Below are 24,138 nucleotides of genomic sequence, written 5' to 3' on the forward strand. Positions count from 1 at the left end.
GGTCTCAGAGGATGCAGGTTATAGAGGGACTGGTTGGACCTGGATCTTTTGGCTAAAGTCCCCACTTCCAATCATGAAAATAGTTAACATTTATGAGCATTTAATAGATGCCAGGCATTCTACTCATCTTTATATAATCCCTCATTTAATGCTTCTCATAACCCCAGTGGGGAAAGTACTGATGTTATTCCCATTTTACAGGAAATAGAAGTTTAGAAAAATTAAATGACTTGACCAAGTTCATTTGGCTAGAAAGTAGCAGCTCAAAGATTGGAGCCACCTCACTGAAACAGCCCAGTAGCTCCCACCTGCTTGGGCTTGAATGTGCTGTCCATCCCTGGCTTCAAGCTGCCTTCTCTGGCCTGCTGAGAGGAGGAGGACTACAGAGCTCCACCCTTCCTTTCCCCAGGACTTCTCTGCTCTGGAGTAGGAACTTTGCTGGGCCCTGGGTCCTTGCTTGTCTCCACCAGGATTTCTGGAGCAGCCCTTAGTTTAGGGGAAGACTTGCCACAGACAGGAGAGCTGCCTGAGAGCTCTCTGGCTCAGTAACAAAATTCACTGGGAGCAGAGCTACCTGGAGAGCCCCATATTTCTGCTGACTCCCCCAAGTCAAGAAATAAGAGCATCTGCAACACAGATCTCTGCTTGTCTGGATTTATTCAACAGGCTCACCTCTGAAGAGGCCTCTGCCCTATGCTCACTTCTACCCAAGTAACCCCTCAGCCTAGCCTAGGATAGACCCCTGGTTCTAGCTTAGGGTAGGACCCTGGATGCAGCTACTCAGCATCATCCCCAGTCCCAGATACTCCTTGTCCAGGGTTGGGGCCAAGGTTAGGGCTGCCGCTTAGCTTTGTCCTCAGCTGGGACCTGCAGCTTAGATGCTGGTAGCCTTAACCTGGGTTTAAGGTGGACTCAGGCTAGGACTAATGAGACTAGGGACAGTTCCTGTCTCTCAGGGGAGAGAAGTAGCTACTTAGTCTTGTCCATGGCTGGTGTTAACTCTTCAGCCTCATAGAGGCCATGAGGTGGCTCATCTACATGGCCAAGTCCTGAGGTACCATCTTAGCCTCCTCCAGAGCTTGGATGGCCCTTGTCCTCGCCCTCAAGCCAGACTGCCTACCAATACTTGGAGTCAAGCTGCTGTTCTTCCCAGAGGCCCAGGGCTAGGGACAGTCCCAATCTAGGCCTCCACCTCAGCCCCTTCCTGGTCTGGAAGGAGTTCCTCTTCTTGGTCTTGAAACTAGGCTCATCATGGCTCCTCAGTGGGAAGCTGCTTCCTGTTTATGATCCTGCTTAATCATCGTTGCTTCTTCTCAAATCTCCCAAGGCTGAGATTTGGCTTGGTCCTCCTTCTGTGCCCGGAAGAGAAGGAATTGTACTCATTGGGCTCCTGGGGGCATGGGTAAGGGAAGGAAGCCAGGTTTTTCCTTAAGACTGTATGGCTCAAGGAAGTTCCCTGGGACCACCCACTAGTAGGGCCTCCAGATGAAGGCCACCCAGCCCAGCAGCTCTGAGCAGAGCAGGTGGACTCAGATGGTGACTTTTACCTGCTTTTACAGGCTTGGTGCTTGATCACATTAGCCTTATTCTTCCTTTCAATGTGGAAGGTGCAAGTGATCCCAAACTGCATCTCAGGACTTTGGGAACAGCTCAGGGATCATTGTGTGACTGAGTTTTTCTTTTTTTTGTTTGAGACGGAGTCTTGCTGGAGTGCAAGTAGCGCAACCTTGGCTCACTGCAAGCTCCGCCTCCCAGGTTCATGCCATTCTCCTGCCTCAGCCTCCCGAGTAGCTGGGACTACAGGTGCCCGCCACCGTGCCCAGCTAATTTTTTTGTATTTTATTAGTAGAGACGGGGTTTCACCATGTTAGCCAGGATGGTCTCCATCTCCTGACCTCGTGATCTGCCCACCTCGGCCTCCCAAAGTGCTGGCATTACAGGCGTGAGCCACCGCACCCGGCCATGCGTTTTAATGGAGTTCCTGAGCGGGCTATCAGACAGAGCTCTCTGAATAGGACGGTGGAGATCTTAAGCCAAAGTCCTTGGCCTTGGGTACCTGAGAAAGGGGTAAATTCTGGCATTGATGGGCTTCATTTTTACTTTTTTTTGAGATGAAGCTTCGTTCTTGTTTTCCAGGCTGGAGTGCAATGGTGCGATCTCGGCTCACTGCAACCTCCACCTCCCGGCTTCAAGCAATTCTCCTGCCTCAGCCTCCTGAGTAGCTGGGATAACAGACATGCACCACCATGCCCGGCTAATTTTGTATTTTTAGTAGAGATGGGGTTTCTCCATGTTGGTCAGGCTGGTCTCAAACTCCTGACCTCAGGTGATCCGTCCATCTCAGCCTCCCAAAGTGCTGGGATTACAGGTGTGAGCCACCGCGCCCAGCCTTTTGCTTCTGTTTTTAAGAGACAGGATCTTGCTATGTTGCCCATCCTGGACTGCAGTGGCTTATGGGCTCAAGCAATCATCCTGCCTCAGCCTCCCAAGTAGCTGGAACTACAGACACAGGCCATTATGCCTGGGTTGGTTGCCTTTTTCCTTTTCTTTTCTTTTTTTTTTTTTCTTTTTTTTTTTTTTTTTTTTTTGAGACGGAGTCTTGCTGTGTGGCCCAGGCTGGAGTGCAGTGGTGCGATCTCGGCTCACTGCAAGCTCCGTCCGCCTCCCAGGTTCACGCTATTCTTCCGCCTCAGCCTCCGAGTAGCTGGGACTACAGGCGCCCGCCACCACGCCCGGCTAGTTTTTTATATTTTTAGTAGAGACGGGGTTTCACCATGTTAGCCAGGATGGTCTTGATCTCCTGACCTTGTGATCCACCCGCCTCGGCCTCCCAAAGTGCTGGGATTACAGGCTTGAGCCACCGCGCCCGGCCTTTTTTTTTTTTTCTTGAGAAAATTTCTTGCTATGTTGCCCAGGCTGGACTTGAACACCTGGACTCAATCAATCCTCCCACCTCAGTCTCTCAAGTAGCTGGGATTTTAGGAACATGCCACCTCACCCAGCTGCTGAAGGTTTTGGGTGGTGGACAAGGTCTCAGATCCAAGGTCCCAGGACAGGACTGGAGTAGGGGTGTCTGTAGTCCCTGGGAAGGTGAGGGGAGGATCCTAAGCCAGAGGGCAGGAGCGTTTCCGTAGGTGTGCCTCACCTCAGGAGCTCTCTCAGGTTCACATGGCAGTAAAGCTAGGCACAAGGAGTGCTACACAGTAGTCCCAGCAAGCATCCTGGGTGAAGGTGAGGAAGCAGCGTGCAAGGTTCCTTCAACTGCCTATGTGGCCTCAGGGACCCAAGCCTCCCTTTTCCTTTTCTTTTTTAAATTTTAGTATTATTATTATTATTATTTTGAGACAGAGTCTTGCTCTGTTGCCCAGGCTGGAGTGCAGTGGCACAATCTCAGCTCACTGCAAGCTCCACCTCCCAGGTTCACGCCATTCTCCTGCCTCAGCTTCCTAAGTAGCTGGGACCACAGGTGCCCACCACCACGCCTAATTTTTTTTTTTTTTTTTTTTTTTTTGTATTTTTAGTAGAGACGGGGCTTCACATGCTAGCCAGGATGGTCTCGATCTCCTGACCTCATGATCCGCCCGCCCTGGCCTCCCAAAGTGCTGGGATTACAGGCGTGAGCCACTGCGGCGCCCGGCCTTTCTTTTCTTTTCTTTTTTTTTTTTTTTTTGAGATGGAGTCTTGCTCTGTCACCCAGGTTGGAGTGCAGTGGCTCAATCTCAGCTTACTGCAACCTCCGCCTCCCAGGTTCAAGCGATCCTCCTTCCCCCTGAGTGGCTGGGACTATAGGTGTGCACCACCATGCTCGGTTAATTTTTGTATTTTTTAGTAGAGATGGATTTTCACTATGTTGCCCAGGCTGGTCTTGAACTCCTGACCTCATGATCCGCCCACCTCGGCCTCCCAAAGTGCTGGGATTACAGGCATGAGCCACTGCACCTGGCCTATACTGGCTTTCTAATTGGTATCCCTGTCTCTTCAAATCTAACCTTGGTTGCCGAGAGTATTATATACTACAGCAAATCTGATCGAGTTCAGCACCTACTCCAATAATCAGGGTAAAGGCCAAACTCCTAAGAAAGCCATCCCTTCCTTTGTGTCTGGCCCTGCCTCTCCAGTCTCCTCTCTAGCCACTCTTTTTTAATACTGTGATTGCCTAGTTATTTGTTCATTTCCTTGATTAGCATACAAGTTCCTTGAAGGCACAGACCATGGTTATTTGTATTTTGGTATCCTCAGCATGTATCACAATGCCAGGCTCATAGTAAGTTTAATAATAATAATAATAATTATTATTATTATTATTGAGACAGAGTTTCACTCTTGTTACCCAGGCTGGAGTGCAATGGTGTGATCTTGGCTCATCACAACTTCTGCCTCCTGGGTTCAAGCGATTCTCCTGCTTCAGCCTCCCAAGTAGCTGGGATTACAGTCATGCACAACCATGCCTGGCTAATTTTGTATTTTTAGTAGAGATGGGGTTTCTCCATGTTGGTCAGGCTGGTCTTGAACTCCTGACCTCAGGTGATCTGCCTACCTCGGCCTCCCAAAGTGCTGGGATTACAGGTGTGAGCCACTGCAACCGGCCTAATTATTATTGTGAATGCAGGAACTGACAAGGCCCTATGACCTGGAGTGAAAAGAAGGGATTAAGCTCTGGCCTGTAGAGATTCTCTGCCTCTCTTCCTTTCTTTTCATAAGCCAGACTGACTCTTTGGTTGATCCAGCCCTGAAATTGATGGCAGTAAGTCAGGTGGATCTGAAGGCAGAACCCAGCCAAGGACAGTGGCAAGGGTGAAGAAGCCACTGAGTTGGGACCATCTTGGGAGTTGAGGTGGAGGTGAAAGGAATGGACATGACTGGTATTACCCAGTGCCCCCAATCCCCAAACCAGGAGAGTTTGAGAAGGGATAGGAAAGTCTGAGTAGCCAGGTGTGGTGGCTCATGCCTGTAATCCCAGCACTTTGGGAGGCCGAGGCGGGCAGATCACAAGGTCAGGAGATCGAGACCATCCTGGCTAACACGGTGAAACCCCGTCTCTACAAAAAATACAACAAAAAATAGCCAGGCGTGGTGGCAGGTGCCTGTAGTCCCAGCTGCTGGGGAGTCTGAGGCGGGAGAATGGCGTGAACCCGGGAGGCGGAGCTTGCAGTGAGCCAAGATCGCGCCACTGCACTCCAGCCTGGGCGACAGAGCAAGACTCCATCTCAAAAAAAAAAAAAAAAAAAGAAAGAAAGAAAGAAAGAAAGCCTGAGTCAATGAGGTTCCAGGGAAGAGACTGGTGACAGGGGCTAGTGGAAATTGTGGGTTGAGGTCAAAGGTCTGGAAGATTGATCCCTACGTTGAATGTGGTCATCCAGGCTGGGCACTGTGGCTCACACCTATAATCCCAGCACTTTGGGAGGCTGAGGCAGGCAAATAGATTGAGCCCAGGAGTTCAAAACCAGCCTGGGCAACATGGCAAAACCTTGTCTCTACAAAAAACAAAAAATTAGCCAGATACGTTGGCACACACCTGTCATCCCAGCTTCTAGGGAGGTTGAGGTGGGAGGATTGCTTGAGCCCAGGAGGTCGAGGCTACAGTGAGCTGTGATCACGCTACTGCACTCCAGTCTGGGTAACAGAGTGAGACCCTGTCTAAGAAATAAAAATAAAAATAAATAAGGCCCTGCAGGGGCCATGTTCTTCCTAACCTGTCCTTAGGAAGTGTTCACACTGTACAGATGTAGCAGTTTGGTTCACACTGACCCGGGTAATCGGGAAAGGAGAAGGAGAGCCAGAAAGTGGGGAGGAGGGAGCTCTAGATTCCCAGGTCTATAAGGAGCCACCCTGGGCTGGAATGCTTGGCAGCCTTACTGCCCCGGAATGAAGGGAGAAAAGTCCTGAGTGTCTCCGCCATACCACCTCAGTCTCTTCTTAGGCACAGGCTCCCCCTGGTGGTTACTCTTGTCACTGCCAACTCCACCCATTGCCCTCAAACATGCACACTTGCCCATTTCTCAACTAAGGACTGAGGAAGCCTCTGGATGTAGTAAATGGAGCGTCTCTTAGAGCAAGAGAGGAGAAGAGAGAAGGAGAGATTCAAGGAACAGAATCTTGGAGAAGAGAAAGGGCCCTGGACTTGTACTAGGATGGTATCACCCAGAAGAAAGGGGGCCTGGGCTGGCAGGATTCTTCATCTCCAGGATTGGAAGTCTGTTCCAGCTACCAACGTCATTTAGATAATTTGGTCTAACTGGGGAGGAAGTTGAGGGCACACAGCAGAGTTTCCTGGGAGGGCATAATAAGTTCACATTTTATATGAACTTGAAGTACAGGAAGATGCTGGTACTTTCAAAACAAAGTCTCACTTGATGCACGAAATATGAAATAGAGGTGAGCCCCCCCGCCAATAAAAATATTTCCCAGAATCACAATTTCAAGGCTCACAGACCATGAGAATTATAAACTTTGCTTACACTATTACTGCATGGGTCCCCGTTTCTACTGTAAATAAAAATTCAGGTGGGGAGAGGGGATGAATCAGGCTATGAGGTCAGGACTGAGTGCCCAGAGTCACTCCCAGTGGTGGACAGAAGACTTAGAGTGCTTTCTCCTGTAATCCCCAAACAGAGGGCCTGGGCCTGCCTCTGAAGGTCTCTGCACAAGAGCAAGACAAGACGGGAGCAAGAACAAAGGCAAGGAGAGACAGAATCAGAGAGATGAGGAAGAAGATGGGGCTGGACTGGATGCAGACAATGAAAAGGAGAGACGACAGATAGGAATGGGGAGAGGGGCCTAGGAGGGAGAAGCAGGGAAATTTGCTCACTGTGGGGAAAAGAGGAAGCTCTCAGGTATGAATGCTGGGAGGATGAAGGAAGACACAGAGAGAAGGTCCTTTGGGGCCTGTCACCAGAATTATGGCCAATGCATAAAGCCAATGGGGCAGCTGAGCTAGATCTGATCTTCCAGAAGTTTCCATTATCTAGAGAATACAAGAAAAGAGAAGGAGCTGTGATGGGCTGAGGAAAGGGGAATGTTGACCTCCACCAAGAAAGAGGAAGACCCATCTCATCCTGGGCCTCCTGGAGGCCCTGGAGGAGCAAACTATTCAGGCTTTACATAGATTTCAGGTCCTCAGGCTTTGGCAATCATTTGGATTCCAAGGTAATATGCAGTCATCTCAAATTCTATTATTTTTGTTTTATTCTGGAGAAAAGTGGGGAAGGTGGGCATTGACCTCATCTCTAGCAGCCCCAGGTAAGCTCTAGGAACAGCCTGGAGCCTCAGAATTGAGGGGCAGGCCTTTCCTACAGAGCTCTGATGCTGGGGGTGGGAAGGCTATTGGGAGCCACAGTAGAGGAAGGGAAGGAAGGGTAGACTGAGGGGACGTATTGGGTCAGGGGGACACAGAGATCCTAGGTCAGCTCCTAGGACGAGGCAGGGGGGATGCTGATCTAGGTATCCTGAGATAGTTGTCCAGATGGGAAATCAACTGACTGCTTATGACTGACTAGATAAGCTCATTATTCTCACAGCTTCTTTGGGATAGTGAAGTGTCAGTGTGGGGTATGGGATTTACAGGGAGCCTAGGGAGTGGGGACGGACACATCAGCAACCACTTCCTCCCCCCACCATACTGGTCAGACCATAGTGAATTCCCTAGTGAGTAGGTCTCCCCTGCGAATGTTGGGAAAGGGAAGGACATAATGTGGCTTTTACTGGGAATAAAGAAAGAGTTGCAGCCGGGTGCGGTGGCTCATGCCTGTAATCCCAGCACTTTGGGAGGCCGAGGCAGGTGGATCACGAGGTCAGGAGATCGAGACCATCCTGGCTAACACAGTGAAACCCTGTCTCTACTAAAAATAAAAAAATTAGCTGGGTGTGTTGGCGGGCACTTGTAGTCCCAGCTACTTGGGAGGCTGAGGCAGGAAAATGGCGTGAACCCAGGAGGCAGAGCCTGCAGTGAGCCAAGATCACACCACGGCACTCCAGCCTGGCGACAGAGCGAGACTCCGTCTCAAAAGAAAAAAAAAAAAAATGGTTGCTTGGGAGGAGATGGAAGTGGCTCCAAAGTGGAAGGTTGGAAGTGAATAGCCAGGAAGCATCAAACCAGAAAAGGGGAGTCAGAAAGAGAGCAAGGATCAGGCATGGTGACTCACGCCTGTAATCCTAGCACTTTGGGAGGCTGAGGCGGGCAGATCGCTTGAGGTCAGGAGTTCACGACCAGCCCGGGCAACATAGTGAGACCCCGTCTCCACAAAAAATACAAAAATCAGCCAGGTGTGGGGGTATGCACCTGTAGTCCCAGCTACTTGGGAGGTTGAGGTAGGAGAATCACTTGGGCCTGGCAGGTTGAGGCTGCAGTGAGCCAAGATCATGCCACTGCAGCCTGGGTGACAGAGCAGGACCCTGCCAGAAAGAAAGAAAGAGAGAGAGAGGAGGGAGGGAGGGAGGCAGGGAGGGAACACTGGATTTCCTAAACCTCTGTGGCTTCTCTAATAAAGGATACAGCTTCTCTTTGTAGAATGCAGCACCTGCCCATGTGGCCCCAGAAAACCTTGAAGGGGCGTGGTTTCGTTTTCATGGCAAGTCTAACTGGAGCTAGGAATGGGCTCTTGACCCCATGTTTCTCACTCTGTTAGCCTGTCCCTCTTCCCCTTAATATCAGCAGTCAGACCCACAAGGAGAAGAGGCCTCAGTGTTTGGCATGAGGGAACACCAGAAGAGAACTTGTGGTCCATCCATTTTTCTCTTGTGAATAGTTTTTTGGAAGCTAAGCTCGAAGGGGTCAAGGAGGCAGGGACAGCTGAGGAGTCATCAATAAAACAAAAGGTCTGGGAGCAGTGTAATCCTAGCTACCAAGAGGCTAAGGCGGGAGGATTGCTTGAGCCTAGGAGATTGAGGCTGCAGAGAGCTACGATCTTGCTACTCCAGCCTGAGTGATAGAGCAAGACCTCATCTATTAAAAAAAGAAAAGTCTGCCTGGGGGTGGTGGCTCACGCCTGTAATCCCAGCACTTTGAGAGGCTGAGGTGGGGAGATCACAAGGTCAGGAGATCAACACCATCGTGACTAAAACGGTGAAACCCCATCTCTACTAAAAATACAAAAATTACCTGGGCATGGTGGCGTGTGCCTGTAATCCCAGCTACTTGGGAGGCTGAGGCAGGAGAATCGCTTGAACCTGGAAGGAGAGGTTGCAGTGACCCGAGACTACACAGACTGCACTCCAGCATGGGCAACAGAGTCAGACTCCGACTCAAAAAATAAAATAAAAAGAAAATAAAAAGAAAAAAAATAAAAGAAAAGAGCAGCAGATCTCAGTCAGTTGCAAGTCAGCCCTGTGCCTCCCAACTCTGTCCCCCAGCTTCAATTGCCCACCATACCCTGTCAAGCCCTGGTCATCCCTTTTCTTTCCTCACATCTGTCCCAGGTCAGTGCTCAGATCCCTGTCTCTCAAAGGGATGGATTATGAACTTGTGCATATTAATAGTTGAATCCACAGAGTCTATCAGTACACCAAATTTCTTTTTTTTTTTTTTGAAATGGAATCTTGCCCTGTCACCCAGGCTAGAGTGCAGTGGTGCGATCTCAGCTCACTGCAACCTCCGCCTCCTGGGTTCAAGTGATTCTCCTGCCTCAGCCTCCTGGGTAGCTGGAATTACAGACACACAGCCACCACGCCTGGCTAATTTTTGTATTTTTAGTAGAGACAGGTTTTCTCTATGTTGGCCAGGCTGATCTCAAACACCTGATCTCAGGTGAGCCACCTGCCTCAGCCTCCCAAAATGCTGGAATTACAGGCGTGAACCACCACATCTGGCCCAAATTTTTTTTTTCTTTTTTTTTTTCAGAGATGGAGTCTCGCTTTGTCACCAGGCTGGAGTGCAGCGGCATGATCTTGGGCTCACTGCAACTTCCACCTCCTGGGTTCAAGCAATTCCCCTGCCTCAGCCTCCCTAGTAGCTGGGACTATAGGCGCGTGCCAGCATACTCGGCTAACTTTCTTTGTATTTTAGTACAGATGGGGTTTCACCATGTTGGCCAAGATGGTCTCCATCTCATGACCTCGTGATCCATCTGCATTGGCTTCCCAAAGTGCTGGGATTACAGGAGTGAGCCACCACACCTGGCCAAATTTCTTAAAATTTGAATTCAGCAAATCTTGTGTTTCATCAACTCTGTTGACATCCCAATGTCTTCCAGCTGGGTATTCACATTGATGGGGGCAGATGGTAGAAATGGGATGGTAATGTAAAAGTGGGATCTGGAGCTCGGAAGATACCCCCATCCCATGCCTACCACAACATCTGTGCCTTTCTGCTCACTATTTTTGGGCTACCATAGACAGACTACAGGTCCCCTGATAATATTGCAATTTTCTCTAACCCCAACTCCATGGGACGGATTACAGGAAAAGGGAGATTGGAGGTCAGCCCTACTAAGACCTCCTTGGACTGAGATCCTTTAGTCTTTGCGGCTCTCCTAGAAATATTTCCTTAAGGAGTCTGTTCCTGCATGGGGCTGAGGAAATACAGAGGTGAGAATAACCAATTAGGACGGGGCACGGTGCTCACGCCTGTAATCCCAGCACTTTGGGAGGCCGAGGCGGGCAGATCACCTGAGGTCAGGAGTTTGAGACCAGCCTGACCGACACGATGAAACCCCGTCTCTACTAAAAATATGAAAATTAGCCAGGTGTGGTGGCGGGTGCCTGTAATCCCAACTACTCAGGAGGCTGAGCCAGGAAAATCACTTGAACCCGGGAGGCAGAGATTGCAGTGAGCCGAGATCGCGCTTCTGCACTCCAGCCTAGGTGACAGAGCAAGATTCGGCCTCAAGAAAAATAAATAAATAAATAAATAACCAACTGGAAGAAGCTCAAATGCAGTCATGCCTGAGGTAAGGGGGACATGAACAGTTGCCCTGCTTGATGTCTTCAAGCCAGGACTAAGAGGAGAGGAGAAAGCCACGCTACTGGCTGCCCTTTCATTCCAGAGACCAGGGCTGCCAGAAGTTTCCTGGATTTCTTAAATTTTCACACCTTCCCCCAGACTAGTGACTTGGTAACCTTGGGTCTCTTTCCCCACAATGATCAACTGTAAAATCCTTCAGAGGAAAAGGTACCATGTAGTTGTCTTTAGGGAGATGTGAACAGGGAGGCAAGTAAGTGTGGGGAGAGCTGAGGAGATGGCACCCGCCTTCAGCTTCCAATCTAGAGGAGTGAGGAGTCGCAGGGATTGAGTAAGTAGACAGTAAGCAGGCTGAGGCTCTTGCAGCTTGTAGGAAGGAAGAAAGAGGGTGCAGATTATCAATTTGGATATGATATTATATGGCTCCCAGTTCAGGAAGAAAATCCAGAGTCTGGCCGGGCGCGGTGGCTCAAGCCTGTAATCCCAGCACTTTGGGAGGCCGAGACGGGCGGATCACGAGGTCAGGAGATCGAGACCATCCTGGCTAACATGGTGAAACCCCGTCTCTACTAAAAAATACAAAAAACTAGATGGGCGCGGTGGCGGGCGCCTGTGGTCCCAGCTACTCGGGAGGCTGAGGCAAGAGAATAGCGTAAACCCAGGAGGCGGAGCTTGCAGTGAGCTGAGATCCAGCCACAGCACTCCAACCTGGGTGACAGAGCGAGACTCCGTCTCAAAAAAAAAAAAAAAAAAAAAATCCAGAGTCGTTGGGCACGGTGGCTCACACTTGTAATCTCAGCACTTTGGGAGGTCGAGGCAGGAGGATCACTTATGCTCAGGAGTTCAAGACCAGCCTGGGCAACATAGTGAGACCTTGTCTCTAGGAAAAGTGAAAACAAATTAGCCGGGCGTGGTGGTGCACACCTATAGTCCCAGCTACTCCGGAGGCTAAGGCGGATTGCTAGAGCCCAGGAGGTCAAGGCTACAGTGAGCTGTGATTGCACCACCGCACTCCAGCCTGGGTGACAGAGAGAGACCCTGCCTCAAAAAAAATTTTTTTAAATAAAAAAAAAAAGAAGAAAGAAAGAAAAGGGAAGGGGAGGGGAGGGGAATCTCCAGAGTGGAAAGAAAAGGAACCCAGCTGACTGGCCTTGTCCTTGTAAGATAGGAGAAAACAGTATTCAGGGAGCTAGCTTGAACTGACAAAAGGATCTTCCTGGGGGTTTAACCCTGATGACTTCCCCGCCCATATTGGGACACCGCCCATCCTAGAGAACAGTCCCATTTTATTGTCGATCACATGGAGGTTCATTTTCAAAAAGGTATTCAACAATGATATCTGTTCTTTTACATCTGGAAGCTGAGGAAAGTAAAAAAATTTAAAAACAATGACAACAACAACAAAAAGATGGGCAAGGCTGGGTGCAGTGGCTCACACCTGTAATCTCAGCACTTTGGGAGGCTGAGCCAGGGAGATCACGAGGTCAGGAGATCAAGACCATCCTGGCTAACACAGTGAAACCCTGTCTCTACTAAAAATACAAAAAATTAGCCGGGTGTGGTGGCAAGTACCTGTAGTCCCAGCTACTTGGGAGGCTGAGGCAGGAGAATCACTTGAACCAGGGAGGCAGAGGTTGCAATGAGCCGAGATCACTTCAATGCACTCCAGCCTGGGCGACATCCCCCATCAAAAAAAAAAAAAAAAAAAAAAAAAATTATGGGCAAAGATTAGGACCAGATGTCTGGCTTGCTTTACTTGCATTGTCAAGGCAGACCCCCTCCAAATTCTGACATGAATGTCCCACATTGTTCTATAGAGAATAGTGGTCTGGATGTTGCCAGTGCTGACCGTTCCTTATCATCAACATTTGTGGGCCTCTCTCTCTCTTTTTTTTTTTTTTAATAGAGATAGTGTTTCACCATGTTGCCCAGGCAGGTCTCCAACTCCTGAGCTCAAGCAATCCTCCACTGAGATTACAGGCATGAGCCACTACACTCAGCCCTATCTCAATTTAAAGGCTCCTGAGGACCAGGCTGCAAATCAAGGTCTTCCCTGTCATACAAAGGCTTCTTTCTTTTTTTTTTTTTTTTCTTTGAGACAGAGTCTCACTCTGTCGCCCAGGCTGGAGTGCAGTGGCCGGATCTCAGCTCACTGCAAGCTCCGCCTCCCGGGTTCACGCCATTCTCCTGCCTCAGCCTCCCGAGTAGCTGGGACTACAGGCGCCCGCTGCCTCGCCTGGCTAGTTTTTTGTATTTTTTAGTAGAGACGGGGTTTCACCGTGTTAGCTAGGATGGTCTCGATCTCCTGACCTCGTGATCCACCCGTCTCGGCCTCCCAAAGTGCTGGGATTACAGGCTTGAGCCACCGTGCCCGGCCACAAAGGCTTCTTAAAGTAGGGGCAGATTTCTCCTCTAAGACTAGGGGACTCTTCAAGAGTGGGGTTAGGTCTCTCCCATCAAACTGGAGGCTCCTTGTTACAAATCAAGTTGTGACTCCCAAAAGGTATCCACCTAGAACCTCAGAATGTGACCTTATTTGGAATAAGGGTACTTGGAGATGTAATTAAGGTGAGGATCTCAAGAAGAGATCATTCTAGATTAAGATGAGCCCTAAATCCAGTAATGAGTATTTCTTTTTTTTTTCTTTTTTAAAAAAATTTCTTCTTTTTGGAGACGGAGTCTTGCTCTGTCAGCTAGGATGGAGTGCAGTGGCACGATCTTGGCTCACTGCAACCTCTGCCTCCCAGGGTCAAGCAATTCTCCTGCCTCAGTCTCCCAAGTAGGTGGGATTACAGGCACCTGCCACCACATCCAGCTAATTTTTTTTTTTTTTTTTTTTTTTTTTTTTTTTTTTTTTTTTTGAGACGGAGTCTCGCTCTGTCGCCCAGGCTGGAGTGCAGTGGCCGGATCTCAGCTCACTGCAAGCTCCGCCTCCCGGGTTCACGCCATTCTCCTGCCTCAGCCTCCCGAGTAGCTGGGACTACAGGCGCCCACCACTTCGCCCGGCTAGTTTTTTGTATTTTTTTAGTAGAGACGGGGTTTCACCGTGTTAGCCAGGATGGTCTCGATCTCCCGACCTCGTGATCCGCCCGTCTCGGCCTCCCAAAGTGCTGGGATTACAGGCTTGAGCCACCGCGCCCGGCCTAATTTTTTTTTTTTTTAGACGGGGTCTCACTCTGTCACCGGGCTGGAGTGCAGTGGCGCGATCTCTGCTTACTGCAAACTTCGCCTTCTGAGTTCAAGCAATTTTCCTGCCTCAGCCTCCCGAGTAGCTGGAATGCGGGAATTACAGGCACACGCCACCACACCCAGCTAATTTTTATATTTTTAGTAGAGATGGGGTTTCACAATGTTGGCCAGGCTGGTCTCGATCTCCTGACCTGGTGATCCACCCTCCTGGGACTCCCAAAGTGCTGGGATTACAGGTATGAGCCACCCCACCCGGCCTAATTTTTGTATTTTTAGTAGAAATGGGGTTTCACCTTGTTGGCCAGGCTGGTCTTGAACTCCTGACCTCAAGTGATCTGCCTACCTCAGCCTCCCAAACTGCTGGGATTACAGGTGTGAGCCACTGTACCCAGCTCCAATAATGAATATTTGTAATAAGACAGAAAAGAAGAAAACACAGAGACACAGAAGGAGAAAGTCATGTGAAGGCAGAGGCAGAGACTGGAGTGATGGGTCTACAAGCCAAAAACACCAAGGATTGCTGACAGCCACCGGAAGCTGGGAAAGTGGCATGAGGCGAATTCTCTCCTGGAGCCTCCCGAACAAACCTGCACTACTGACACCTTGGTTTGGGACTTCTGGCCTCCAGAACTGTAAGAAAATTTCTGTCGCTATAAACCAAGTTTGTGGTAATTTGTTATAGCAGCCCAAGGAAATGCATCCACTGGGCAAGAGTGAGGTCTCCCTCATCACTGCAGTTCCCTAAGGAGGGATGGATATTATATCTTGAGGCTGTCTTTTGTGGGTCAGACTCAGGATGCCAGGGAAGGGCTGAGAGTCTCAGGAGGGCCTTCACCAGGCTCAGACTGAGGTTGAGCTTTAGGCTATGAATTTGCACTTCCTGGCCAAGCTCCCTTACTTGCCCAGGGTAACCTGGATGTTGCTGCCCTGTGTCTGAAGCTCTTGGTCCAGCTGGTCCCTCTCCATAGTGAGCTGAAGGGCAAGGTCCCTGATGCTCTGCAGAACCTTTTCAAAGCTTTGGTTGCCAGGAAAGGAGTCAAGAACAATAAACGGAATATAGATCCTGGCATTGACAGTGGAAAGATGACTTGGCTTTGACCCCAGCCTAAGGAGGCACTGCTCTGCCAGGCCAAGCTGGAGCCACAATCCTGGGGACTCTTTAGATAACTTCCATCCTCCCCCACAACACACTGAAGAGCACTTCATACCTCAAAGCACCTCCCTGTCAGTCACTTCATCTGATCCTCCTATCCCTGAAGCCCACAGGGCAGGGGTTATGATGCTCAGATCACAGATGAGAAAACTAAGCTACAAACAGCACACTGGCTCGTTGGCTAGCAGATAAGAGAGCTGGGACTAGAAAGAAGACGGGTCTGCAGGCTTCAGGCCAGAACCTTTCCCCATAGACTCCTCTCAGCTGCAGAATAGGACTCCAGCCATGGCTGGACTGCCATAGCTGCAGAAATTTTTTTTTTTTTTTTTTTTTTGAGACAGAGTTTTGCTCTTGTTGCCTAGGCTGGAGTGCAATGGCACGATCTCAGCTCACCGCAACTTCCACCTCCTGGGTTCAAGCAAGACTCCTGCCTCAGCATCCTGAGTAGCTGGGATTATAGGCATGTGCCACCATGCCCAGCTAATTTTGTATTTTCAGTAGAGACGGGGTTTCTCCATGTTGGTCAGGCTGGTCTCAAACTCCTGACCTTAGGTAATACACCCACCTTGGCTTCCCAAAGTGCTGGGATTACAGGTATGAGCCACTGCGCCCGGCCTAGCTGCATAATTTTAACTTTGGACTTGTGGAAAGCAGATGTGTGACCAAAGGACCGAGAGCATTACAAGCAAGTTAGAAAGCAAAGGAAGTGTAAGTAAAATTATATCCTTCCATTTTTATGGCTGTCTTTGCTTCCTGAAGGAAACTCAACTGCCCCCTCAGGCCTGGGGCATTTCTGCATGCTGCTGACCTGTTTGGATTGCATTCTGAACTGTTAGTAGTGTACCTGAAGGCTCACTGGATAAAAATTCATGAGAATTTAATCCCTCCTTCACCACCTATTGGCTGTGTAACCTTAGGTAATTTTCTTAACCTCTCTGTATAACCACATCAGACCAATCTTGTTCAACTTTATTTATTTATTTATTTATTTATTTATTTTTTATTTATTTTTGAGACGGAGTCTTGCTCTGTCACCCAGGCTGGAGTATAGTGGCACAATCTTGGCTCGCTGCAAGTTCTGCCTCCCGGGTTCACACCAATCTCCTGCCTCAGCCTCCCAAGTAGCTGGGACTACAGGCACCCGCCACCACGCTTGGCTAATTTTTTGTATGTTTTTTTTTTTTTTTTTTTTTTTTTTTTTTTTTGAGACGGAGTCTCACGCTCTTGCCCAGGCTGGAGTGCAGTGGCGCGATCTCGGCTCACTGCAAGCTCTGCCTCCCGGGTTCCCGCCATTCTCCTGCCTCAGCCTCCTGAGTAGCTGGGACTACAGGCGCCCGCCACCGCGCCCGGCTAATTTTTTGTATTTTTAGTAGAGACGGGGTTTCACTGTGGTCTCGATCTCCTGACCTTGTGATCCGCCCGCCTCGGCCTCCCAAAGTGCTGGGATTACAGGCTTGAGCCACCGCGCCTGGCCATTTTGTATGTTTTAGTAGAGAATGGGGTTTCACTATGTTAGCCAGGATGGTCTAGATCTCCTGACCTTGTGATCCGCCTGCCTCGGCCTCCCAAAGTTTTGGGATTACAGGCGTGAGCCACTGCGCCTGGTCAACTTTATTTTTTATGAGACAGGGGTCTCACTTGTCGCCCAGGCTGGAGTGCAGTGGTGCGATCACTGCTCACTGCAGCCTTGACTTTCACATCTCAAGCGATCCTCCTGCCTTAGCCCCCCAAGTAGCCGGGACTACAGGTGCACACCACCACACCTGGCCAGTTTTTGTAAAGACAGAGTTTCGCCACGTTGCCCAGGCTAGTCTGGAACTCCTGGGCTCAAGCAATCCATTTGCCTTGGCCTCCCAAAGTTCTGAGATTACAGGCGGGAGCCACCACTCCCACCACACCTAGCCTGGTCCAACTTTTATGTAACAAAGTTGTTAGTTGTTTTTCAGTTACCATGGACCCCCAGGTCAAAGATCATGTAACCTGAGCATGAGCAGATGATCCAAGCATGCAGCCAATGGCGGAACCTAAGTGCTCAGATCAAGGAGCAGGGACTGAATTAAGAGGTGAACCTCATGGTGGGATCCAAGATTCAGTAAGATGGAGCCCTGGCATCACCCCATGGCAGGATCCAGTCAGATCCTGCCTCCTGGTATCACCTCATTGAAAGATCCAATGAATTCTCACCTTCTTATCCTACGTTTATAAAACCTGACCCATCCCCCAGCTCAGGGAGACAGATTTGAGAGTTTCTTCCTGTCTCCTTGCCAGCTGACTTGCAATAAACTTTTCTCACTGCAAAAACTTGATGCTTTGGTGTTTGGCTTTCCATTGCACATGGGCAAATTAATCCATTTTGGTTCAGTGACATCTGAGCCTCAATTTCCTCAGCCACAAAAAATGAAAGATAATAATTGTACTTTACAGGACAGTCTTAAGGATTAAAAGAGAGAATAAGTGTGGAGAAAATTATTTGTAAGCTTATACATATAATTACATATCACTTGGAGGCACTAATAGGATTTTTAGGGGTCGCTAAAATCAGTTTCTTTATTGTTATTTTGGTTTGTTATTTTAGAGACAGGGTCTTGCTCTGTCACTCAGGCTATGGTGCAGTGGTGTGATCATAGCTCACTGCAACCTTGAACTCCTAGGCTCAAGCAATTCTCCTGCTTCAGTCTCCCAAGTAGCTGGGACTATAAGCACTTGCCACTATGCCAAGTTAATTTTCATTTTGTGTAGAAACAGGATCTTATCACGTTGCCCAGGATGCTCTCAAACATCTGGCCTCAAATGATCCTTCCACCTCAGCCTCCCAAAGTGCCGGGATTATAGGCATGGGTCACCACATGTGGCCTTTTTTTTTTTTTTTGTGGGGGTGGGGTAAGTGTCTTTTTTAATTGAAAAGCTAACAAATTTTCCAAGTCCGTTTCTCCAAAGAAAAAAACCCACAAACTGTGTAGTAACTGAGTCTCTCTCAGCAATATATTTAAAGCTAAGAGGATTTTTTTTTAAGTCCTCAGATGCAATTAAGGAAGCCCTGCTACATACAGGTTAATGAATATCAGTAATACTCCTTGACTCTAGGAGGCTGGAAGATATCCCAGTAACCCCACTCAGATCAATTGTTTCAAGTACCCTTTTTCCAGTTTCTAACTCATGAGTAAAGATAATATTTTCTGACTAGGTGTGGTGGCTCACACCTGTCACCTTAGCACTTTGGGAGGTCGAAGTGGGCAGATCACTTGAGCCCAGGAGTTCAAGACCAGCCTGGGAAACATAGCAAAACCCTATCTGAACAAAAATTACAAAATTTAGCCAGTTATGGTAGTATGCACCCATAGTCCCAGCTACTCGGGAGGCCGAGGTGGGAGGATCACTTGAGCCCAGGAGGTCGAGGTTGCAGTGAGCCAAGATGGCACCATTACACTTCAGCCTGAGTGACAGAGTGAGTCCCTGTCTCAAAAAAAAAAAAAAAAAAAAGGCCAGGTGCAGTGGCTCATGACTGTAATCCCAGCACTTTGGGAGGCCGAGGCAGGCAGATCACAAGGTCAGGAGATCGAGACCATCCTGGCTAATGCGGTGAAGCCCCGTCTCTACTAAAAAAATACAAAAAATTAGCCAGGCGTAGTGGCGGGCGCCTGTAGTCCCAGCTACTTAGGAGGTTGAGGCAGGAGAATGGTGTGAACCCAGGAGGCAGAGCTTGCAGTGAGCCAAGATTGCGCCATGGCACTCCAGCTTGGGCGACAGAGCAAGACTCCATCTCAAAAAAAAAAAAGATAATATTTTGTTAATTCTATTTCAGAAAATGTTTTGCAAGTTGTTTTACTTACAATGCCAACTTTTTTTTTTTTTTTTTTTTTGAGATGGAGTTTCGCTTTTGTTGCCCAAGCTGGAGTACAATGGAATGATCTTGGCTCACTGCAACCTCCACCTCCCAGGTTCAAGCAATTCTCCTGCCTTAGCCTCCCAAGTAGCTGGGCTTACAGGTGTATGCCACTGTGCCCGGCTACTTTTTTGTATTTTTAGTAGAAATGGGGTTTCATCATGTTAGCCAGGCTGGTCTCAAACTCCTGACCGTAGGTGATCCACCCGCCTTGACCTCCCAAAGTGCTGGGATTACAGGCATGAGCCACTGTGCCCAGCCTACAATGCCAACTTTTAAAAAGGTCACTAAAGTTAACTGGACAATAAACTAGGCAGTCATCACTTTACAAAAAAGGGGGAAAGCCCAAAATGCCACTTTCCTTAGAGAACCAACATTTCAGTTTTATGCATAGCAAAGAAAACAGGAACTTTCTATCATACTGGAAGAAACTCAGCCATAGGTTTGGAATCTGTACTCAAACTATACATGCAGTGAGGACAGTATTCTGCCGGTATAATTGATTTGTGGTTGCATTTGTCTACTGTTTGTTGAATATTCATGATTATAAACAGCAATGCAACTCGTATTTGAAACAATCCTTGCAGTGCTACAGAGTCAGGCGCAACATCTGGCTTCTCTTCACATCACTGGTTCTCTGTGTGCCTGGGCTTCCTGCTCTTCAGTAAAGCCATTTTTGATGTTGAAGTTCTCGCAAATCTCCTCAGGAGCTTTCCCCTTGATAGTATTGGCAATGGTCTTACATGTAATACCAAGCAAACCTTTGATGTCTCAGGAGTTTGCAGCCAGAATATGTTCAAAAAGTGTTCCTTGGTAAACTTTCAGGAATTCCTGGTCCCAAACAGAGACATCATCTGTTATTTTTTCTTTGTTCTCATTATCCTCAGGAGGAGGAGGGCTGTCCTTGTGGTGTGCAAAGGGCCGGTGCAATGGCTCACGCCTGTAATCCCAGCACTTTTGTAGGTTGAAGAGGGAGGATCTCTTGAGCCTAGGAGTTGCAGACCAGCCTGGGCAACATGGCAAAACCCCGTATCTACAAAAAAATACAAAAATTAGCCAGGTGTGGTGGCATATGCCTGTAGACCCAGCTACTTGGGAGGCTGAGGTAGGAAGATCACTTGAGCTCAGAAGGTCAAGGCTGCAATGAGCTATGAATATGCCACTGGACTCCAGCCTGGCAACAGAGTGAGACCCCGTTTCAAAAACAATAACAGGCCGGCCGCAGTGGCTCACACCTGTAATCCTAGCACTTTGGGAGGCCAAAGCGGGCGGATCACAAGGTCAGGAGATCGAGACCATCCTGGCTAACACAGTGAAACCCCGTCTCTACTAAAAATACAAAAAATTAGCCGGGCGCGGTGGCGGGTGCCTGTAGTCCCAGCTACTCAGGAGGCTGAGGCAGGAGAATGGTGTGAACCCCGGGGGCAGAGCTTGCAGTGAGCCGAGATCGTGCCACTGTACTCCAGCCTGGGCGACAGAGCGAGACTCCGTCTCAAAAAAAAAAAAAAAAAAAAAAACAATAACAAAAAAACCAAAGTGAGACTGGGTGTGGTGGCTCACACCTGTAATCCCAGCACTTTGGGAGGCCAAGACAGGAAAATCCTTTGAGGACAGTAGTGCAAGACCAGCTTGGGCAACATGATGAGACCCCACCCCTGCAAACAAAAACAAAACAAGAACAACAGGTGGAACATCTATATGAAGATAAAGAAGGCCGGGCGCGGTGGCTCACGCCTGTAATCCTAGCACTTTGGGAGGCCGAGGCGGGCGGATCACAAGGTCAGGAGATCGAGACCACGGTGAAACCCCGTCTCTACTAAAAATACAAAAAATTAGCCGGGCGCGGTTGTGGGCGCCTGTAGTCCCAGCTACTCGGGAGGCTGAGGCAGGAGAATGGCGTGAACCCGGGAGGCGGAGCTTGCAGTGAGCCGAGATCGTGCCACTGCACTCCAGCCTGGGCAACAGAGCGAGACTCCGTCTCAAAAAAAAAAAAAAAAAAAAAAAAAAAAAAGAAGATAAAGAGAGCTCTGTTTACAGGTCTGGCTTCTAGAGACCACTGCTGTCACTTCCCCTCTTTTTTTTTTTTTTTTGAGACAGAGTCTAGCTCTGTCGCCCAGGCTGTAGTGCAGTGGCCAGATCTCAGCTCACTGCAAGCTCCGCCTCCTGGGTTTACGCCATTCTCCTGCCTCAGCCTCCTGAGTAGCTGGGACTACAGGCGCCCGCCACCTTGCCCGGCTACGTTTTGTATTTTTTAGTACAGATGGGGTTTCACCGTGTTAGCCAGGATGGTCTCAATCTCCTGACCTCGTGATCCGCCCGTCTCGGCCTCCCAAAGTGCTGGGATTACAGGCTTGAGCCACCGCGCCCAGCCCCACTTCCCCTCTTCCCCTGCACACCCAAGAAGGACATATGAGCAATTACCCAGATGTCTAACTGAAGCCCAAGACAACATTCCCCACTGCACCGCTCCCAGGTCTTGAAAGATAAGGCTGACTACCTGATGTGCTGATGTGCCTGGTGTTTGCCTTCATCGTTCCTCTGGTGCTCTCTTTTTTATTTTTTAATTTAGTTTTATTTTTTTTGAGACGGAGTCTCATTCTGTCGCCCAGGCTGGAGTGCAGTGGCGCAATCTCGGCTTACTGCAAGCTCCACCTCTGGAGTTGACGCCATTCTCCTGCCTCAGCCTCCCGAGTAGCTGTGACTACAGGTGCCCGCCACCACGCCCAGCTAATTTTTTTTTTGTATTTTTAGTAGAGATGGGGTTTCACCATGTTGGCTAGGATGGTCTCAATCTCCTGACCTCGTGATCCGCCCGCTCCGGCCTCCCAAAGTGCTGGGATTACAGGAGTGAGCCATTGTGCCCGGCTGGTGTTTTTTGTTTTTTTTTGTTTCGAGACAAGTATGATTCTGTTGCCCAGGTTGGAGTGCAGGGTGTGATCAAGGCTCACTGCAGCCTTGACCTCCTGGGCTCAAGCAATTCCCCCACCTCAGCCTCTAAAGTAGCCGGGACTACAGGCATGCACCACTGTGCCCTGTTTACTTATTTATTTATTTATTGAGATGGAGTCTTGCTCTGTCTCGCAGGGTGGAATGCAGTGGCATGATTTTGGCTCACTGCAGCCTCCGCCTCCTGGGTTCCAGTGATTCTCCTGCGTCAGCCTCCTGGGTAGATGGGATTACAGACACACGCCAACATGCCTGGCTAATTTTTGTATTTTTAGTAGAGATGGGGTTTCACCATGTTGGTCAGGCTAGTCTCGAACTCCTGGCCTCCGCTGATCCGCCTGCCTCGGCCTCCCAAAGTGCTGGGATTACAGGCGTGAGCCACCGCGCCCGGCCCGTGCCCTGCTTATTAAAACATTTTTTTTTTTGTAAAGACGAGGTATCACTATGTTGCCTAGGCTGTCTTGAATTACTGGGCTTGAGAGATCCTCCTGCTTCACCTTTCAAAGTGCTGGGATTATAGACGTGAGGTACTGCGGCCGGCCTTTGCTCTGCTGCTCTTCCTGTCCAGCCTCAGCTGTCTGGCTGCCACCTGTGCAGGTTCTGCAGGGGCTGTGTGTTCCCTCAGCCCATTTCCTGCTTGCTTCCTGCTGGTCATGACTGGGCTCCTGCTATAGGTTAGCCTTCCCCTACCCAGGGCCCCCCCCTCCTCTCTGAAAACTGATCCCTCAGGCCAGGAGCCACCTTTGGTCTCCTCAGGAAGATCCTAACCTGTAACCCCTCCACACCTTGTGAGACTTGTTCCCCCCTTGGGCTATTTTTGCCCCATTCCTCTGAGAACCATTCCCTTTCATTACCCAGAGTTCCCCAAACCCAACCCTGCCCATACTCTGCCTCCTCTCTCATCTGCCCTGATCCCTCTTCCATTTTCCTCTCTCCCATCCTTGACTCCTTCACTTCCATCATCCTCTCCTAACTTCCCGCCCTCCACTTGTCCCTTACCCCATTCTCCTCTCCTGACTCTACTCTTCTCCCCATTCTGACCCAGCCTTGAGTTCCCTAAGCCCCTCCCTCCTGCTTTATCTCCCCACAGACTGGAACACCCACTGCTTTATAAGCAATCGGGGAGCTGTTTCCCCCATTCCCCCAAAATGGGGGCCATTTTCTACAGCGGCCTCTTCCTCAGGAACAACACATATGACCTTCACTCCTTCCTTAAGTTCATCCTCTAGGTGTAGAGGGGGACTTGACTCTTCCTCCACCCCTGGGAATTTCCCTCTGTGCCCCCAGCTCAGCTCTACTCATACCCCCATTCCAGAATCCCAGTCTCCCAGAGCGCCTGGGTTCACACCCGCAGGAGTGTCAGATTCTAGGCTTCACAGTCCCAGGCACCAGACCCCAGCCCACTCAATCTCATTTCTCTATCCCTTCTCCCTAGGGGGTTATTTCTGGGCAGGAAACCTCTCCTCTCAAACTTTCCCTTACTCCTAATATACAAACACTATCTTTGGATGGAAGCCCATCAGAAAAATCCAATCCAACCTGCTGGGTGAGGTAGAACTAGTCTTCAGTGGGACTAGTGGGACTAATGGTGGTGCTCTCCGATGGTTCATCTTTATCCTGTCTCCCCCAGACTTTAGCCCTCACCGAGGATCAACAGATAGGATTGTCCTCCATGGGCCTCAAAAGTTCATGGTAGGCTGGGCACAGTGGCTCATGCCTGTAATCCCAGCCCTTTGGGAGGCCAAGGTGGGCAGATCACTTGAGGTCAGGTGTTTGAGACCAGCCTGGTCAAACTGGTGAAATCCTGTCTCTACTAAAAACACAAAAAAATTAGCCGGGTGTGGTGGTGGGCGCCTGTAGTCCCAGCTACTCGGGAGGCTGAGGCAGGAGAATCACTTGAACCCAGGAGGCGGAGGTTGCAGTGAGCCTAGACTGAGCTATTGCACTCCAGCCTGGGCGACAGAATGAGACTCCATGACAAAAAAAAAAAAAAATTCACACTGGGATGCTTGTTCAAGCTGAGTTGGAGTAAGTCGTCAAGAAGGGCCTCAGCAAGGACTGGCCCCATAAGGA

The 24,138-nt window shown here is 49.4% G+C and overlaps 3 long non-coding RNA genes across 3 annotated transcripts; 2 read left to right on the forward strand and 1 right to left on the reverse strand.

The window, feature by feature from the left end:
• Window positions 1–2,542: 2,542 nt before the first annotated feature.
• LOC144331292 (uncharacterized) lies at window positions 2,543–9,173 on the reverse strand. Its single transcript, XR_013398330.1, has 2 exons — window positions 8,295–9,173; window positions 2,543–2,704 (listed from the first exon to the last, which is right to left on the reverse strand). It is a non-coding gene; the product is annotated as an uncharacterized LOC144331292 (long non-coding RNA).
• On the forward strand, window positions 2,557–23,802 carry LOC144331299 (uncharacterized). The gene is made up of 2 exons (XR_013398337.1): window positions 2,557–2,789; window positions 22,375–23,802. It is a non-coding gene; the product is annotated as an uncharacterized LOC144331299 (long non-coding RNA).
• LOC144331271 (uncharacterized) lies at window positions 6,747–18,538 on the forward strand. The gene is made up of 2 exons (XR_013398309.1): window positions 6,747–7,777; window positions 16,822–18,538. It is a non-coding gene; the product is annotated as an uncharacterized LOC144331271 (long non-coding RNA).
• Window positions 23,803–24,138: the final 336 nt, after the last annotated feature.

The sequence above is a fragment of the Macaca mulatta genome, chromosome 9 (assembly GCF_049350105.2).
Source record: "Macaca mulatta isolate MMU2019108-1 chromosome 9, T2T-MMU8v2.0, whole genome shotgun sequence".
Classification (NCBI taxonomy): domain Eukaryota; kingdom Metazoa; phylum Chordata; class Mammalia; order Primates; family Cercopithecidae; genus Macaca; species Macaca mulatta.